The sequence below is a fragment of the Mobula hypostoma genome, chromosome 8, assembly GCF_963921235.1.
Source record: "Mobula hypostoma chromosome 8, sMobHyp1.1, whole genome shotgun sequence".
Lineage (NCBI taxonomy): Eukaryota > Metazoa > Chordata > Chondrichthyes > Myliobatiformes > Myliobatidae > Mobula > Mobula hypostoma.
The window spans coordinates 5,389,846-5,410,998 of record NC_086104.1 but is presented as its reverse complement, the minus strand read 5'-3'; positions in this window follow the sequence as shown (position 1 = coordinate 5,410,998).

The following is a 21,153-nucleotide window of genomic DNA, read 5'->3' as shown; positions in this document are numbered from 1 at the left end:
TCAGGCCAATGCCAATCAGACTTCAGATGATTGGAGCAATGGGATCAATACGCATGAAACAGCGTACCTAATGGCCTTCACCATCGTTTTGGGGGATTTTAACCTGGCCAGTCTAAAAAAATTACAGATCACTTGCAATACCAAAGGAAACGACACAGTTTCATCTAGTGTAGAGGATTGTCGAAGATTGCAGAGAGACATTGATAGGATGCAGAAGTGGGCTGAGAAGTGGCAGATGGAGTTCAACCCGGAGAAGTGTGTGGTGGTACACTTTGGAAGGACAAACTCCAAGGCAGAGTACAAAGTAAATGGCAGGATACTTGGTAGTGTGGAGGAGCAGAGGGATCTCGGGGTACATGTCCACAGATCCCTGAAAGTTGCCTCACAGGTGGATAGGGTAGTTAAGAAAGCTTATGGGGTGTTAGCTTTCATAAGTCGAGGGATAGAGTTTAAGAGTTGCAATGTAATGATGCAGCTCTATAAAACTCTGGTTAGGCCACACTTGGAGTATTGTGTCCAGTTCTGGTCACCTCACTATAGGAAGGATGTGGAAGCATTGGAAAGGGTACAGAGGAGATTTACCAGGATGCTGCCTGGTTTAGAAAGTATGCATTATGATCAGAGTTTAAGGGAGCTAGGGCTTTACTCTTTGGAGAGAAGGAGGATGAGAGGAGACATGATAGAGGTGTACAAGATAATAAGAGGAATAGATAGAGTGGATAGCCAGCGCCTCTTCTCCAGGGCACCACTGCTCAATACAAGAGGACATGGCTTTAAGGTAAGGGGTGGGAAGTTCAAGGGGGATATTAGAGGAAGGTTTTTTACTCAGAGAGTGGTTGGTGCGTGGAATGCACTGCCTGAGTCAGTGGTGGAGGGAGATACACTAGTGAAGTTTAAGGGACTACTAGACAGGTATATGGAGGAATCTAAGGTGGGGGTTTATATGGGAGGCAGGGTTTGAGGGTCGGCACAACATTGTGGGCCGAAGGGCCTGTCCTGTGCTGTACTATTCTATGTTCACATCACATGATTCTGATTCTGACATATTTTTTATTCTTTCTTACTTCTCTTTTAATAATCTGTGCATTTGTAGTATTTTTGTAATACTGCAATTTCCTTTGGGTCAATAAAGTATCTATCTATCTATATGGTAAAATATATGTACTTTGAAAATAAATTTACTTTGACCTTGGACACTTTTTGCTGCTGAATCAGAAGAGAACCAGAAAGGGAACTGGAGCTGCAGCTCGATGACCTTCATCTGGTCAGGGAGAGTGAGGAGGTGATAGAGGGGAGCTATAGGCAAGTAGTCACATTGGGGCCTCGGGAGACAGAGAAGTGGGTAACAGTCAGGAGAGGGAAGGGCAAGAAGCCGGTACTAAAGAGTACCCCAGCGGCTGTCCCTCTTAACATTAAGATTGAGTTCTCGGTATTCTCAAGAGGGAGGGTGAGCAGCCAGATGTCATGGTCCATGTAGGGACCAATGACGTGGATAGGATGAAAGAGGAGATCCTGCAAAGAGAATTTAGGGAGTTTGGTTCAAAGTTGAAGGACAGGACCGCCAGGGTTGCAATCTCAGAAATCCACGTGCTAGCAATGCTAGAAATAGGAAGATAATGCAGCTAGATACGTGGCTAAGGAGTTGGTGCAGGAGGGAGGGTTTCATGTTTCTGGACAATTAGGCCTTGTTCCAGGGAAGGTGGGACCTGCTCTAACGGGACAGGTTGCACCTGAACTAGAGGGGGACTAACATCCTTGCGGGAAGGTTTGCTAGCGCTGCTCCGGGGGGGGGGGGGGTTGGGTTTACACTAGATTTGCAGGGGCAGGGGAACCAGAGTGTTAGAGCAGATAGTGAGGTGGAGGAGGATAAAGGTCATGTGAGAACTGCAAGTATAGTACATGGAGTAAAGCCAGATCTAACATACAGAGAGGCTTTGATGAAAGAGAAGCAGAATAAAGGGTGTAAAGGTAGTAAGGTAGAAGGGCTAAAGTGCGTGTATCTCAATGCAAGAAGCATCAGGAACAAAGGTGATGAACTGAGAGCTTGGATACACACATGGAATTATGATGTAGTGGCCATTACAGAGACTTGGCTGGCACCAGGGCAGGAATGGATTCTCTATATTCCTGGATTTCAGTGCTTTAAAAGGGATAGAGAGGCAGGGGGAAGGGGAGGAGGGGTGGCATTACTGGTTAGGGGTAATATTACAGCTATGGCAAGGCTGGATAATATAGCAGGATCCTCTTTTGAGTCAGTATGGGTAGACGACAGGAACAGGAAGGGAGCAGTTACTCTATTGGGGGTATTCTAAAGGCCTCCTGGTAGCAGCAGGGATACCGAGGAGCAGATTGAGAGGCAGATTTTGGAAAGGTGTAAAAGTAACAGGGTTGTTATCATGGGTGACTTTAACTTCCCCAATATTGATTGGCACCTGATTAGTTCCAACGGTTTAGATGGGGCAGAGTTTGTTAAGTGTGTCCAGGACGGATTCCTGTCACAGTATGTGGACAGGCCGACTGGGGGAATGCAATACTAGATCTACAATTAGGTAACGAACCAGGTCAGGTCACAGATCCCTCAGTGGGTGAGCATCTGGGGGACAGTGACCACCGCTCCCTGACCTTTAACATTATCATGGAAAAGGATAGAATCAGAGACGACAGAAAAGTTTATAATTGGGGAAGGGCAAATTATGAGGCTATAAGGCTAGAACTTGTGGGTGTGAATTGGGATGATGTTTTTGCAGGGAAATGTACTATGGACATGTGGTCGATGTTTAGAGATCTCTTGCAGGATGTTAGAGATAAATTTGTCCCAGTGAGGAAGATAAAGAATGGTAGGGTGAAGGAACCATGGGTGACAAGTGAGGTGGAAAATCTCGTCAGGTGGAAGAAGGCAGCATACATGAGGTTTAGCAAGCAAGGATCAGATGGGTCTATTGAAGAATATAGGGAAGCAAGAAAGGAGCTTAAGAAGGGTCTGAGAAGAGCAAGAAGGGGGCATGAGAACGCCTTGGTGAGCAGGGTAAAGGAAAACCCCAAGGCATTCTTCAATTATGTGAAGAATAAAAGGGTGACAGGAGTGAAGATAGGACCAATTAGAGATAAAGGTGGGAAGATGTGCCTGGAGGCGGTGGAAGTGAGCGAGGTCCTCAATGAATGCTTCTCTTCAGTATTCACCAATGAGAGGGAACGTGATGACGGTGAGGATAATATGGGTGAGGTTGATCTTCTGGAGCATGTTGATATTAAGGGAGAGGAGGTGTTGGAGTTGTTAAAATACATTACAACAGATAAGTCCCCGAGATCTGACGGAATATTCCCCAGGCTGCTCCATGAAGTGAGGGAAGAGATTGCTGAGCCTCTGGCGAGGATCTTTATGTCCTCGTTGTCCACGGGAATGGTACCGGAGGATTGGAGGGAGGCGAATGTTTCCCCTTGTTCAAAAAAGGTAGTAGGGATAGTCCGGGTAATTATAGACCAGTGAGCCTTATGACTGCTGTGGGAAAGCTGTTGGAAAAGATTCTTAGAGATAGGATCTGTAGGCATTTAGAGAATCATGGTCTGGTCAGGGACAGTCAGCATGGTTCTGTGAAGGGCAGATCTTGTCTAACAAGCCTGATAGAGTTCTTTGAGGAGGTGACCAGGCATATAGATGAGGGTAGTGCAGTGGATGTGATCGATATGGATTTTAGTAAGGCATTTGACAAGGTTCCACACGGTAGGCTTATTCAGAAAGTCAGAAGGCATAGGATCCAGGGAAGTTTGGCCAGGTGGATTCAGAATTGGCCGCCTGCAGAAAGCAGAGGGTCGTAGTGGAGGGAGTTCATTCGGATTGGAGAGTTGTGACTAGTGGTGTCCCACAAGGATTGGTCCTGGGATCTCTACTTTTCGTGATTTTTATTAACGACCTGGATGTGGGGGTAGAAGGGTGACTTGGCAAGTTTGCAGACAACAGAAAAGTTGGTGGTGTTGCAGATAGTGTAGAGGATTGTTGCAGATTGCATAGAGACATTGATAAGATGCAGAAGTGGGCTAAGAAGTGGCAGATGGAGTTCAACCCGGAGAAGTGTGAGGTGGTACACTTTGGGAGGACAAACTCCAAGGCAGAGTACAAAGTAAATGGCAGGATACTTGGTAGTGTGGTGGAGCAGAGGGATCTTGAGGAACATGTCCACAAAGCCCTGGAAGTTGTCTCACAGGTAGAGGTAGATAGAACATAGAAAACATAGAAAAGTACAGCACAGTATAGGCCCTTCGGCCCACAATGTTGTGCCGACCCTCAAACCCTGCCTCCCATATAAGCCCCCACCTTAAATTCCTCCATATACCTGTCTAATAGTCTCTTAAACTTCACTAGTGTATCTGCCTCCACCACTGACTCAGGCAGTGCATTCCACGCACCAACCACTCTCTGAGTAAAAATCCTTCCTCTAATATCCCCCTTGAACTTCCCACCACTTACCTTAAAGCCATGTCCTCTTGTATTGAGCGGTGGTGTCCTGGGGAAGAGGTGCTGGCTATCCACTCTATTTATTCCTCACTGGCTGTCCACTCTATTGATAGGGTAGTTAAGAAAGCTTATGGAGTGTTAGCTTTCATAAGTCAAAGGATAGAGTTTAAGAGTCGCTGGTTAATGACGCAGCTCTATAAAACTCTGGTTAGGCCACACTTGGAGTATTGTGTCCAATTCTGGTCGCCTCACTATAGGAAGGATGTGGAAGCATTGTAAAGGGTACAGAGGAGATTTACCAGGATGCTGCCTGGTTTAGGGAGTATGCATTATGATCAGAGATTAAGGGAGCTAGGGCTTTACTCTCTGGAGAGAAGGAGAATGAGAGGAGACGTGATTGAGGTATACAAGATATTAAGAGAAATAGATAGTGGACAGCCAGCGCCTCTTCCCCAGGGCACCACTGCTCAATACAAGAGGACATGGCTTTACGGTAAGGGGTGGGAAGTTCAAGGGGGATATTAGAGGAAGGGTTTTTGCTCAAAGAGTGGTTGGTGTATGGAATGCACTGCCTGAGTCAGTGCTGGAGGCAGATACATTCGTGAAATTTAAGAGACTACTCGACAGGTATGTAGAGGAACTTAAAGCGGGGCGTTATATGGGAGGCAGGGCTTAAGGGTCGGCACAACATTGTGGGCTGAAGGGCCTGTACTGTGCTGTACTGTTCTATGTTCTATAAGTACTCCTGTTTGAGTACTGTTGGTGGTGGGGTAGGAGAGACAGCCTAACTGGGGGAAGCAACAGTGGCTGTGCCTCTGGGACAGAGTCTGGCCCTGTGGCTCAGAAGGGTAGGGAAAGGAAGAGGATGGCAGCAGTAATAGGGGACACTATAATTAGGTGGTCAGACAGGCGATTCTGTGGACGCAGGAAAGAAACTCCAATGGTAGTTTGCCTCCCAGGTGACAGGGTCCAGGATGCTTCATCACGTCCACAATATCCTGAAGTGGGAAGGAGAACAGCCAGAGGTCGTGGTACATATTGGTACCAATTACATAGGTAGGAAAAGGGAATCAGACTACAGGGAGTTAGGAAGGAAGTTTAGAAGCAGAACCTCAAAGGTAGTAATCTCTCTTTATTACTGCCTGTGCCACGTGACAGTGAGTATAGGAAGAGAATGAGGTGAAGGATAAATGCGTGGTTGAGGGATTGGAACAGGTGGCAGGGATTCAGATTTGTGGATCATTGGGACCTCTTTTGGGGAAGGTGTAACCTGTATAAAAAGGACGGGTTGCACTTGAATCTGAGGGGGACCAATATCCTGCCAGGGAGGTTTGCAAAGGCTATTGGGGAGAGTTTCAACTAGAATTGCTGGGGGGTGGGAACTGAATTGAAGTGACGGAGGAAAGGGAGGTTGGCTCACAAACAGAGAAGGCTTGGAGATGGTGTGAGAGGGAGGATAGGCAGTTGATAGAGACCATCAGACTGATGGTTTTAGATGTGTCTATTTTGATGCAAGGAGTATTATGAACAAGGCATATGAGCTTAGAGTGTGGATCAGTACTTGGAGCTATGATGTTGTGGCCATTACAGAGACTTGGATGGCTCAGGGGCAGGAACGGTTACTTCGAGTGCCAGACTTTGGATGTTTCAAAAAGGACAGGGAAGAAGGCAAAAGGGGTGGAGGCGTGGCACTGTTGATCAGAGATAGTGTCATGGCTGCAGAAAAGGAGGAACTCATGGAGGGGTAGACTACAGAGTCTCTGCAGGTGGAAGTCAGGAACAGGAAGGTGTCAGTAACTCTCCCGGGTGTTTTTATAGGCCACCCAATAGTAATAGGGACATCGAGGAGCAGATAGGAAGACAGATTCTGGAAAGGAATATTAATAACAGGGTTGTTGTGGTGGGAGATTTTAATTTTCTAAACATTCATTGGCAGCTCCCTCAAGTGAGGGGTTTAGATGGGGTGGGGTTTGGTAGGTGTGTTCAGGAAGGTTTCTTGACGCAATATGTAGATAAGACTACAAGAGGAGAGGCTGTACTTGATCTGCTATTGGGAAATGAACCTGGTCAGGTGCCAGATCTCTCAGTGGAAGAGCATTTTGGAGATGGTGATCACAATTTTATCTCCTTTGCCAGAGCATTGGAGAGGGATAGGAACAGACAAATTAGGGAAACATTTAATTGGAGTAAGGGCAAATATAAGGCTATTAGGCAGGAACATGTAAGCATAAATTGGAAACAGACGTTCCAGGGAAAGGATGGTAGGATATAGGAACCATGGTGTACAAAGGCTGTTGTAAAACTTGTCAAGAAGAGAAGAGGAGCTTATGAATAGTTCGAAAAACTAGGTAATGATAGAGATCTAGAAGATTATAAGGCTAGCAGGAAGGAGATTCAGAATGAAATTAAGAGAGCCAGAAGGGGCCATGAGAAGGCCTTGGCAGACAGGATTAAGGAAAACCCCAAAGTATTCTACTTAATGAATACTTTACTTCAGTTTTCACTACGGAAAAGGATCTTGGCGATTGTAGGGATGACATACAGCAGACTGAAAAGCTTGAGCATGTAGGTATTAAGGAAGAGGATGTGCTGGGGTTTTTGAAAAGTATCAAGTTGGATAAGTCACCAGGACAGGACGAGATGTACCCCAGGCTACTGTGGGAAGTGAGGGAGGAGATTGCTGAGCCTCCGGTGATGATCTTTGCATCATCAATGGGGACAGGAGAGGTTCCGAGGATCGGAGTGTTGCGGATGTGGTTCGCTTATTCAAAAAAGAGAGTAGAGATGGCCCAGAAATTTATAGGCCATTAAGTCTTACTTCAGTGGTTGGTAAGTTGATGGAGAAGATCCTGAAATGCAGGATTTATGAATATTTGGAGAGGCATAATATGATTAGGAAGAGTCAGCATGGCTTTGTCAAAGGCAGGTCGTGCCTCACGAGCTTGATTGAATTTTCTGAGGATGTGACTAAACACTTTGAAGGTCGAGCAGTAGATGTAGTGTATATGAATTTCAGCAAGTTATTTGATTAGGTATCCCATGCAAGGCTTATTGAGAAAGCAAGGAGGCATGGGATCTAAGGGAACATTGCTTTGTGGATCCAGAACTGGCTTGCCCAAAGTGTAGTCGTAGATGGGTCATATTCTAAATGGAGGTCGGTGACCAGTTGTGTGCCTCAGGGATCCTAGGACCCCTACTCTTTGTGATTTTTATAAATGACCTGGAATGGGAAGTGGAGGGATCAGTCAGTACATTTGCTGATGACACAAAGGTGGGAGGTCTTCTGGATAGTGTGGAGGGCTGTAGGAGGTTACAGCGGGACATTAATCAAAACTGGGCTGAGAAGTGGCAGATGGAGTTCAACTCAGATAAGTGTGAGGTGGTTCATTTTGGTAGGTGAAATATTACGGCAGAATAAAGCATTAATGGTCGGAATCTTGGCAGTGTGGAGGATCAGAGGGATCTTGGGGTCTGAGTGCATAGGACACTCAAAGCTGCTACGCAGGTTGACTCTGTAGTTTAGAAGGCATACGGTGCATTGGCCTTCATCAATCGTGGGATAGAGTTTAAGCTGAGAGGTAATGATGCAGCTGTATAGGACCCTGTTCAGACCCCACTTGTTCTCAGTTCTGGTCACCTCACTATAGGAATGATGTGGAAACCATAGAAAGGGTGCAGAAGAGATTTACAAAAGTGTTGCCTGGATTGGGAAGCATGCCTTATTAGAATAGGTTGAGTGAACTCAGCCTTTTCTCCTTGGAGTGATGGACGATGAGGGGTGACTTCATGAAGGTGTATAAGATGATGAGAGGAACTGATCATATGGATAGTTGGAGGCCTTTTCCTAGGGCTGAAATGGCTAACACGAGAGGGCACAGTTTTAAGGTGCTTGGAAGCAGGTACAGAGGAGATGTCAGGGGTAAGTTTTTTACGCAGAGAGTGGTGAGTGTGTGGAATGGGCTGCCAGCAACGGTGGTGGAGGCGGATATGATAGGGTCTTTTAAGAGACTGCTGGATAGGTACACGGGGCTTAGAAATATAGAGGGCTATGGGTAACCCTTGGTCATTTCTGAGGTGAGGACATGTTTGGCACAGCTTTGTGGGCTGAAGGGCCTGTAGTGTGCTGCTGGTTTTCTATGTTCTATGTTCTAAAGGGATTTTCATCACAAACAACAAAAAGAAACTTTGTTGTTCGAAAATGCTCTGATTTTGAGTCAGAGTCATGGAGCATTTCAGCTCAGAGACAGACCCTTAAGTCTATCTAGTCTGTGAGGAACTATCATTCTCACTCATCCCGTCAGCCTGAACAGGCCATGGCCCTTTTCTTGCTCCCATACATGTACCTATCGAAACTCCTCTTCAATGTTGAAATTGAAATGACATCCAACACTTCCTCTAGCAGCTTGTTCCACTCTCGCTCCATCGTCTGTGTCAAGATGCTACGCTCATGTTTCCCTTAAACATTTCAACTTTCACCCTTAGCCCTTGACCCATGTCTCACACAACCTCAGCGGAAAAAGCCTGTTTGCATTTACCCTATCGATACCCCTCATCATTCTGTTGTAATTGGAGAGAGTCCAGAGGAGGCTTACGAGGATGATTCCAGGACTGAAAGGGTTAACATATGAGGAGTGTTTAGGCCAGTACTTACTGGAATTTAGAAGAGTGCGTGTGGTTATCATTGAAATCTACCGAATGTTGAAAGGACTAGATCGGGTAGATGTGAAAAGGCTGTTTCCTATTATGGGGGTTTCCGAAATGGAGTGCACAGTCTGAAAATTGAGAGGTGACCTTTTAGAATAGAGGTAATGAGGAATTATTTTAGCCAGAGAGTAGTGAATCTGTGGAATGCTCTGCCACAGATTGCAGTGGAGGCCAAGTTTGTGGGTATATTTAAAGGCAGAGTTTGACTGTTTTCTGATTGGTCATTGCATCAAAGGAATTGGCAAGAAGATAGCTGTATAGAGCTGAGTGAGATCCAGGATAATCCATGATGGAATGATGGAGCAGACTTGATGGGCTGAATGGCCTAATTCTGTTCCTCTGTCTTTTGGTCTTATGGTGGAAGATATTGGCAGTACGCTGTAAGTTAAAGAGTGTCAGGGGTCAGAAGTGTGTGATGTTGCCATTACTAGGAAATGTTCCTGGGAAGCAGAAAGGTCTGAAGGTGAACCAGCTGCTGTACACCCCAGGGTTCTGAAAGAAGTGGCTGAAGGGATTGTGGAGTCATTAGTAATGATCTTTCAAGAATCGCTGGAATGGTTTCAGAAGACAGGATAATTACAAGTGCCACTCCACTCTTGAAGAAAGGAGAGAAGCAGAAGAACTGAAACTATAGGTAAGTTAGTCTGACCTCAGTGGTTGGGACGATGTTGCAGTCGATTGTTGAGGATGTCGTTTTGGGGTACTTGGAGCACTTGATAAAATAGGCTGTATTCAGCATGTTTTCCACATGGCAAAACCTGCCTGAGAAATCTGTTTGGCTTTTTGAAGTAACAACAAGCAGGATAATCAAAGAAGAAAAGTTGGATGTTGTATACTTGGATTTTCAGAAAGCCGTAGACAAGGTGCAACACATGAGGCTGCTGAACAAGTTAAGAGCCCATGGTATTACAGAAAAGATACCAGCAGCTATCGAGCATTGGCTGATCGGCAAGAGGCAGACTGTGAATAAAAGGAGCCTTTTCTGATTGGCTGCCAGAGACTAGTGGTGTTCCACAGGGGTCTGTATTGGGATCACTTCACAAGACATGTCAATGATTTGAATGCTTAATGTTAAGGCTTTATAAACACTGATGAGGTGTCATTTGGAGTATTGTGAGCAGTTTTATGCCCCTTATCTTAGGAAGGATGTGCTGAAACTGGAGAGCGTTCAAAGGAGATTCAGGAAAATATTTCTGGAATTGAACAGCTTGCCAAATGAAGTGTGTTTGATGGCTTTGGGCCTGTTTTCATTGGAATTCAGAAGAATAAGAGGTGACATATTTGAAACCTATCAAATGTTGAAAGGTCATGACAGAGTTAATGTGGACAGGATGTTTTCTTTGGTAGGAGATTCTAGGACCAGAGGACAGAGCCACGGAATAGAGGGGCATCCTTTTAGAATGAAGATGAGGAGTAATTTCTTTAGATAAATAGGTAGATAGATACTTCATTGATCCCAAAGGAAACTTCACTGTCACAGGTATAAATATTAGAAGAGAAGTAGAAAGGCTGGCTCTGTTGTGGGAGTCAAACTGGGCTCATTGGAGGCTGTGGTAGGACAAAGGATCCTATGGAAAATCCTGGAAATTCTGGAGACTGCACAGTGCACAGGTACAAATGTTAGAAGAGAAATAGAAAGAATAAAAAATAAGTCACCTCAGCCTAACAGGAGGGGTCATCATTTCCCCAGCTATAGGTTGACTCATTATAGAGCCTAATGGCCGAGGGTAAGAATGACCTCATATAGTGTTCTTTGGAGCAGCACAGTTGTCTTAGTCTGTTACTAAAAGCACTCCCCTGTTCAGCGAAGGTGTCATGTAGAGGGTGAGGAACAGTGCCAGGATTTTCCATAGGATTCTTTGTTCTACCACAGCCTCCACTGTACCCAGTTTGACTCCTAAAACAGCGGGACTTTCTGATCAGTTTATTGAGTCTGTTGGCATCACCAGTGTTGGTACCATTGCTCCAGAACACCACTGCATGGAGATTGTACTGGAGACAACAGACTGGTAGAATATGTGAAGGAGAGGCCTGCATACTCCAAAGGACCTCGGTCTCCTCAAGAAGTAGAGATGACGCTAGTCCTTCTTGTACAAAGTCTCTGTGTTACTTCTCCACTCAAGTCTATCATCCAGGTGCACCCCTGGGTGCTTGTATGTCCTTACCACATCCATGTTGTCACCATCAATCGTAACAGGCTGAGTCTTTCTAAAGTCCATCACCATCTCCTTTTCTTACTAATGTCTCACTAATAGTTTAGCCTGAGAGTGGTGAATCTGTGCATGTCTGTATGCTTCTATCATTGAGTTGCGGCCACTTGATTGGCTGATTAGATATTTGTATTAACGAGCTGGTGTACAAGTGTAGCTAATAACGTGGCCACTGAGTGCACTTTGGCCCTCTTGTCTCAGAAAACACACAATGACACTTGGGACAGTTCAAAGGTGTTTCGCAGGGGCAAATCTCAGGGAGAGAGGGCTGTCTGACGAACCCTGAGTTGTATTCATTGGAGTTTGGAAGAATGACGGATAAATTTATCCAAACTTGTAAAATCCCAAGAGGAATTTACAGGATAAATGTGGAGATGTTGCAAATGTCTGCTCTGGAATTCCCTGTTCCTGAGGATGAGGGAGGCCAGGTTATTAGAGATATTCCAGATGCAGATAGACAAATGTTTGATAGCTTGGCGAATGGAGAGAATAGCGGGCTGCCACATGCGCTGATGTCTCAGGCAGGTCATCCAGGAACGTACTGAATTGATGGACCTGGTGACCTCTTGTGTTTCTCTTGTGTTAGAGATGTCAGTTTCCTCAAGCTTGGAAGAATGAGGTCCTCTTCGTACTTGCGCATTTCTATCACTGACCCACAGAAAGCATCCTGTCCAGCTGCAGTAATGCCTCACTATGGCAACACACTGCACGTGACCACAATAAGCTACAGAGAGTTGTGGACACAGCTCAGCACATCACAGAAACCAGCCTCCCCTCTGTCTACACTACTCATTGACCCAGTAAAGCAGCCAACATTAACAAAACACCCCATCTACCCCAGACATTCTCTCTTCTCCCACTCTGCCATCAGGCAGAAGATACAAAAGCATGATTGCAGAAACCATTCGACTCCAGGACAGCTTCCCCCCACTATTATCAGACGATTGAATGGTTTCATGGTAAGATAAAATGGACTGTTGACCTCGGTCTTGTGTCCCTTGCACTCTATTGTTTGACTGCACTACACTTTCTCTATAACCATATAACCATATAACAATTACAGCACGGAAACAGGCCAACTCGGCCCTTCTAGTCCGTGCCGAACTCTTACTCTCAGCTAGTCCCACTGACCTGCACTCAGCCCATAACTCTCCATTCCCTTCCTGTCCATATATCTATCCAATTTAACTTTAAATGACAACATCGAACCTGCCTCTACCACTTCTGCTGGAAGCTCGTTCCACACAGCTACCACTCTCTGAGTAAAGAAGTTCCCCGTCATGTTAGCCCTAGACTTTTGCCCTGTAACTCTCAACTCATGTACTCTTGTTTGAATCTCCCCCACTCTCAATGGAAAAAGCCTATCCACGTCAACTCTATCAATCCCCCTCATAATTTTAAACACCTCTATCAAGTCCCCCCTCAACCTTCTACGTTCCAAAGAATAAAGACCCAACTTGTTCAACCTCTCTCTGTAACTTAGGTGATGAAACCCAGGTAACATTCTAGTAAATCTTCTCTGTACTCTCTGTAACTGTAACACTTTTTTCTGCATTCCTTTATTCCTTCTCCCTTGTCCTACCCCTAGACACTGATGAGATGAAATGACCCATGGGATGACAGACAAACAAAGTCTTTCACTGTAACTCGGTACGTACAGCAATAATAAACCAATTTCTCGGAGTACTGGAAGGGGAGGCAATGTACAGGGCAGTGGTGGAGAGCAGAGAGACAGTGACACTGATAGAACAGCTTCCGAATGGCTGACACAAACAAAACAAGGTGTGGCCTCACTTTGTGCTGTCAGTTTCTACATTACTGACACATAGAACGTATTGAACATACAACACGACATCAGGGTCAGAGCTCTCGGCCCATGATGTTGTGCTGACCTTTGAAACCAATCTAAGATCAATATTGTCTTTCACTCTTACATTGACCTCCATTTGTGTGCCTATCTAAGAGACTCTGAAATGTCTATAATGTATCTGACTCTACCACCGTCCCCTGGCAGTGTGTTTCATGCACCCACCACACGCTATGTAAAAAAACCTGTCTCTGATATCCCCCAGTACTTTCCTCCAATCTCCTCAAAGTTATATCCTCTTGTATTAGCCACTTCTGCCCTGGGAAAATGTCTCTGTCTGAACATCCTTCCACATCCTTCCTATAATGAAGGGATCAGGACTAAACACAAGAGTAAGAGTTTTGTTTTCCTGTAAATGTGGTTAAAACTGTCTGCTGCTGTTTCCCGGAAAGGCAGCTCTAGATTATGTTTCACTTTTGATATAATTAGATTGCAGCTGGCTCCAAAGCTTGTCATAGCCGGAGGGTGGTAGTGGGCACGAGCTCCCACTGCTAAACAAATGCTCTTTCTGGCGTGCATCTCAAACAGCCTCTACAACCAAGTCCAACTCCTGGCCTTCACGTGTGGCATAGTTCTCATGCCCGGTGGAGCTGTTTTCACTGACAGGAGAAGGGGCAAAGGCGGGCCACTGGCGCCTTAAAACCAGTTGCTCTGGGCAGATGGGGCTCGTTAACCACGGATAGTAGCTCATCTAGGAGAGGGAAAACTGTGATTCCAAACCTCCGCTGCCTTGCGGCTATACCTGCTCACGGGAAAGGCTTTGGGAGTAAACCCCGAGGAAAAATCCAGAGTCGGAGTCCCAAAGGCGGCTGACTGCTGTACCCAGCACTGGCACAGCAACTCCTGCGATGCAGCTGGCACCAAACTGTACTGACTTTCATCGTTCCTTTGGACCTGTCATCAGGATGGAGAGCGGGGTCCCACTACATGGGCAACAGACGGATCTCCATATCAACTCTGCCCTGGCTCGCGCCCTGGAGAAGCCACTCCCAGTGACTACCAGAGGCGCAGTACCCATGGTCAACCATGACCGACGGAGGCTACACAAACAGATTGCAGCTGCAATTATATAAATCAAACATCAATTTGACAATAAAATCCTTTGAACATAGAACGGCAGAGTACAGTACAGGAAAAAATGCCAACTCCCTCCATATTGTGCCAAATCAATCAAATAAATTAATCAAATCCCAGCCTAAACTAATCGCTTCTGCCTATGCAATGCCACATCCTTTGATTTCATTTACATTCACGTACTAAGAGCCTCTTCAATGCCCCTGTCGTCAATACCTCCTGAGACAGCACATTCCAGTCCCTCACAGCTCTTTGTGTGTGGAAAAACACTTGCCCCAAACATCTCCTTTCAACTTATACTCTCTCACATCAAATACAGGCTCTCCAGTATCAGACATTTGAAACCAGGAAAAAATAGGTATTGGATAATCTACCTATGCCTCTGATAATCTTATATCATGATCTCTACTCAGCATTCATTGCCTCGGAGAAAACCAAGTTCAAAGTAACATTTATTTTCAGAGCACATACATGTCACAACATACAACCCTGAGATTCTCTCTCTGCAGGCAAACTTAGCAAATCTATAGAATAGTAACTGTAAACAGGATCAATGCACAACAAATTGTGCAAATGCGGTTATAAGTAAATAGGAATAAATAACCCGCATGAAATGACAAGATTAAAGAGCCCTTAAATGAGTGTCGCTATCCCCTCTTGTTCAAGAACCTGATGGTTGAGGGGTAGTAACTGTTCTTGAACCTGGTGGTGTGAATCCTGTGGCGCTTGTACCTTCCACCTGATGGCAGCAGTGAGAAAAGAGCACGACCGGGATGGTGACAATCTTTGATGATAGGTGCTGCTTCTCTATGGTGACGTTTCAGGTAGAATGGTTTGAAGGGTCATCCAGGATTATATCTGTTGCTTTTCTTGAATAATGGAACAAAATCAGTTCCTCATCAGCCATCCAGGACCTCACCTGTGGCTAGAGTTAACATGAAGATCTTGAAAAGTACCCAGAAATCTCATCTCTTGTTTCTCTCAATAACCTGTGGCAAATCCCATCAGGTCCTGGGACTTATCGATCTTGCTAAGGTCCTGGGACTTATCGATCTTGCTAAGGTGCACCAACTTCATTATCTCAAAATGGCCTAGAAAATTGGCATTGATAAATGAGAAACCATCTGCTGCTGACTGAAAGCATTTACAGGATGAACTGCCTCAGGATCGGGGAGACCAAAGCTGAACACGACAATCCAAGAGCAGTTGTACTGAACGCGAGTGTGGTCACACTTGGAGTTTTGGAATTAGAATTGGAATCGGTTTATTACTGTCACATGTAGTGGGTTAGAGTGAAAAGCTGGGGTTCAGTTTCAGATTCTGCTGTCAGAAAGATGTTATTAAACTAGAATGAGCACAGAAAAGTTTGAGAAGTTTGCTGCCAGGACTAGAGACATGGGTACAGTTGGACAGGAGCGCATAAACTGGACTGATCAAAGAACACTGAAGCTGTCTACAAGAAGCGTCAGAGCCGTCTCTATTTCCTGAGGAGACTGAGGTCCTTTAACATCTGCCGGACGATGCTGAGGATGTTCTACGAGTCTGTGGTGGCCAGTGCTATCATGTTTGCTGTTGTGTGCTGGGGCAGCAGGCTGAGGGTGGCAGACACCAACAGAATCAACAAACTCATTCGTAAGGCCAGTGATGTTGTGGGGATGGAACTGGACTCTCTGACGGTGGTGTCTGAAAAGAGGATGCTGTCTAAGTTGCATGCCATCTTGGTCAATGTCTCCCATCCACTACATAATGTACTGGGTGGGCACAGGAGTACATTCAGCCAGAGACTCATTCCACCGAGAGGCAACACAGAGCGTCATAGGAAGTCATTCCTGCCTGTGGCCATCAAACTTTACAACTCCTCCCTTGGAGGGTCAGACACCCTGAGCCAATAGGCTGGTCCTGGACTTATTTCATAATTTACTGGCATAATTTACATATTACTATTTAACTAGTTATGGTTCTATTACTATTTATTATTTATGGTGCAACTGTAACGAAAACCAATTTCCCCCGGGGTCAGTAAAGTATGACTACTGCTACTATTTTATTCCTGAAAGCGTGAGGAACTATTAGGTGATCTTGGAGATTCAGCATATCATTAAAAACGCTGGCAAATTTGTACAGATGTGTGGTGGAAAGGGTGCTGACTGGCTACACTACATTACATTTTTTGGGGAAGGTGTGACCTGTACAAAAGAGACAGGTTGCATGTGAATTGGAGGGGAACCAAGATTCTGGCCAGGATGTTTGCTGATACTACTCGGAGAGTTTAAACTTGTTTTGCAGGGGTCTCTGAACCGGAGCCCCAGGTTAGTAATTGAAGGATCAAAGTCAGGAAACTATTAAAAGGCAAAACCAAAATGACAGGTATGATGAATCAGATAGTTGGATGTGTTTGTATTTTAATGCTCAGAGTATGATAGGTAAAGATGATGAATTTAGAGTGTGGATCAGTGCATGGAACTACAATGTTGTGGCTATTACTGAAACTTGGTTGAGAGAGGGGCAGGAATGGGTGATTAATGTACCAGGTTTTCAAAGTTTTAGAAAAGGGGGAGGAGGAGGTAAAAGAGGGGATGGGGAGTTGCACTACGAAGCAGGGACAATATCACAACTGCACTCTGGGGAGACATAATGCAGGGGTTAGACACTGAGTCCAATTGTGTTGAAATCAGGAATAGCAAGGTTGTAATCATACTAATGAGATTGTACTATAGACCCCACCACCCCCAATAGCCATTATATGTAAACAGATTTAGAACACATAAAAATAATAGGGTTGTTGTGATGGGGATTTCAACTCCCCTATTATAAACTGGGAACTTCTTAGTTGAAGGGGATCAGATGGGCAGAATTTGTTAAACGTATCTCGGAGGATAGATGGTCCAATGAGAGGAGGGACCGGATTTTTGGTAATGAGTCTGGCCAGATGACTGACCTTTCAGTGTTAGGGAACAGAGACCACAAATCCTTAACTTTTCTGATAGCTACAGATAATGATATGTTTGGACTTGCAAGAGAGTTTTAAGTTGGAGTCCAGCAAATTACGAGGGCATTAGGCAGAAACAAAGAAGAGTTCATTGGAAATGCCTTTTTTCTGGCAAGTCCAAATCAGAAATGAGGAGGGAGTTGAAAAATCAATCGCACAGCGTACAGGAAAGGTACGTCCCTGTTAGAAGGAAGGACAAAGATGGAAAGAAAAGAGAACTTTGGACATCCAGGGTAGTTACAAACATAAGAAAATCTACAGAGCAACATACATCAAAGTTGCTGGTGAACGCAGCAGGCCAAGCAGCATCTATAGGAAGAGGCGCAGTCGACGTTTCAGGCCGAGACCCTTCGTCAGGACTAACTGAAGGAAGAGTGAGTAAGGGGTTTGAAAGCTGGAGGGGGAGGGGGAGATGCAAAATGATAGGAGAAGACAGGAGGGGGAGGGATAGAGCCGAGAGCTGGACAGGTGATAGGCAAAAGGGGATACGAGAGGATCATGGGACAGGAAGTCCGGGAAGAAAGACGGGGGGGGGTGACCCAGAGGATGGGCAAGTTTGGGGACTGTTTGGGGCCCTGAATGGTGGCGGAACAAGTGCTACACATGCCCTTACACTTCCTCCCTTACCACCATTCAGGGCCCCAAACAGTCCTTCCAGGTGAGGCATCACTTCACCTGTGAGTCGACTGGGGTGATATACTGCGTCCGGTGCTCCCGATGTGGCCTTTTATATATTGGTGAGACCTGACGCAGACTGGGAGACCGCTTTGCTGAACATCTACGCTCTGTCCGCCAGAGAAAGCAGGATCTCCCAGTGGCCACACATTTTAATTCCACATCCCATTCCCATTCTGACATGTCTATCCACGGCCTCCTCTACTGTAAAGATGAAGCCACACTCAGGTTGGAGGAACAACACCTTATATTCCGTCTGGGTAGCCTCCAACCTGATGGCATGAACATTGACTTCTCTAACTTCCGCTAGGCCCCACCTCCCCCTCGTACCCCAGCTGTTACTCATTTTTATGCACACATTCTTTCTCTCACTCTCCTTTTTCTCCCTCTGTCCCTCTGAATATACCTCTTGCCCATCCTCTGGGTCACCCCCCCCCCGTCTTTCTTTCCGGACCTCCTGTCCCATGATCCTCTCGTATCCCCTTTTGCCTATCACCTGTCCAGCTCTCGGCTCTATCCCTCCCCCTCCTGTCTTCTCCTATCATTTTGCATCTCCCCCTCCCCCTCCAGCTTTCAAATCCCTTACTCACTCTTCCTTCAGTTAGTCCTGACGAAGGGTCTCGGCCTGAAACGTCGACTGCGCCTCTTCCTATAGATGCTGCTTGGCCTGCTGCGTTCACCAGCAACTTTGATGTATGTTGCTTGAATTTCCAGCATCTGCAGAATTCCTGTTGTTTGCGTAAAAATCTACAGAGGCTGGAAATCCAAGCAACACACACAAAATCCTCCAGCAACATTTGACTAAGTCCCCCATGGGAGTCTAATCCAGAAGATTAAGGTGAATGGGGTCCACGATGAATTGGTTGTTGAAATACAGAACTGGCTTACGCATGGAAGACAGAGGGTAGTGGTCGAAGGGATTTGTACGAGCAGGAGGTGTTCCACAGGGATCTGTGCTGGGACCTCTGCTGTTTGTGATGTGTGTAAGTGACCTGGATGAAAATGTAGATGGGCGGGTTAGTAGGTTTTCAGATAATACCAAGCTTGGTGGAGTTGTGGACAGTGTAAAAGACCGGCAAGGAACACAGCACTATATAGATCAGTTGCAGATATGGGCAGAGAAATGGCAGATGGAGTTTAACCCAGAAAAATGTGAGGTGTGTTACTGTGGTAGGGCAAATACAAGGAGTTGTTGACCAGAGAGATCTTGAAGTTCAAGTTTATAACTGGTTGAAAGTGGCTACAAAGGTTGATTGGGCGGTTAAGACGACTTATGGAATGCTTGCATTTATTAGTCGAGATATTGAGTTCAAAAGTCAAGATATTATGTGCAACTTTATAAAACCCTGGTTAGGCCACATCTAGAGTATTGTATCCAGTTCTAGTAGCCCTACTATAGGAAGGATGTTGAGGCTTTGGAGAAGGTGCAGGAGGGGTTTACCAGGATGCTGCCTGGTTTGGAGGGCATGTGCTATCATGAGAGGCTGCACAAACGTGTGTTGATTTCTCTGGAGCAGCGGAGGCTGAGGGGGGTTCTGATACAGGTTTATAAGATTATAAGAGGTAGAAATGTCTAATACCAGAGAGCCTGCACTGAAGGTTACAAGGGAGTAGGTTCAAAGTGGATATGAGAGGTACGTTTCTCACTCACAGCTTGGAGGGTGCTTGGAATGTTATGGTAGTAGTGGCAAATACATTGGAGGCCTTATTGAAAGATGGAGAGATATGGAAATTGAGTACGTTGGAGGGATTAGTTTTTGGAGGCTTATAATTTACATTTTAGCTGGTTTGGCACAACATTGTGGGCTGAATGGCCTGTCGCTATGATACACTGTTCTATGTCTACTATGTCTCAGATTCTAGCACGAGAGGGCACAGGTTTAAGGTGCTTGGAAGCAGGCACAGAGGAGATGTCAGGCGTACGTTTTTTACGCAGAGAGTGGTGAGTGCGTGGAATGTGCTGCTGGTGGCAATGGTGCGGGCGGAAATGATAGGGTCTTTTAAGAGACTCACGGGGCTTAGAAAAATAGAGGGCTATGGGTAACCTTTGGTCATTTCTGAGGGAAGGACATGTTCGGCACAGCTTTGTGGGCCGAAGGGCCTGTATTGTGCTGTAGGTTTTCCATGTTTCTATGTTTCTTCGTCTATAAGAAGGACGAGGACTGATTCATGGATATTCGGTTTCCTCTTCCTTTATTCAATAATCAGATCTTTAGTTTTGTTGACATTGAGTTACTGTTGCCCCATTCAACGAGGTTTTCAATCTCCCTCCTACGTGCTGATCGGTCACCACCTTCAGTTCAGCCAACCCCAGTGGTGTCATCAGCAAATGCCAATATGACATTGCAGCTGTGCTTAGCCTCATAGTCATAGGTATAAATTTAGCAAGTCGAGCATGGGATTAGGCACACAGCCTTTTTGTGCACCTGTGCTGATGGAGATTGTAGATTTACAGGAAAACTAAACTCCATGACCAACTCCTTGGCTTTGTTTCTCCAGTCCTGCCAAAGGTTCTTGGCCTGAAACATCGACTGTCCTCTTTTCCACAGATGCTGCCTGGCCTGCTGAGTTCCTCCAGCATTTTGTGTTTGATCCTTGACCAACCACAGCTTTGAGTCATGTAGCTTCTGCAAAGACAGAAACTGTGCCAATATTACAGAGACTCTCCGCACAAGAGAGGTCACGACTCGTATTCAGTGATCAGCACAGAAGTGTCATGTTGAAAAAGCACAGCATTGCCTTTACTTTCTGAGAAGTTTTCACAGATTTGGCATGTCATCTTAAACTTTGACACAGTAGAGAGTCACAACTTGGTACAAAAACACCAATACCCACCATTTCTCAATCATCCATGAGACCCTTAAATATCCAAATGTATCAGCCTCTGTCACCACCCCTTGCAGCGATTTCCACACACCCACCACTCTGTGTGTAAAACCACAATCCACAGTCACCATCGGCATGGGTGTACCACAAGGCTGTGTGCTGAGCCCCTGCTCTATTCACTTTATACTCATGACTGTGAGGCCAGTTGTGTAACCTTCTATAGATGCACAGTGGAGGTCATCCTGACTGGTTGCATTATGGATTGGTATGGAAACACCAATGCCCAGGAATGGAAGAAGTTACAGAGAGTAGTGGATCTAGTCCAGTCCATCACAGGAAAAACCCTCCCCACCAT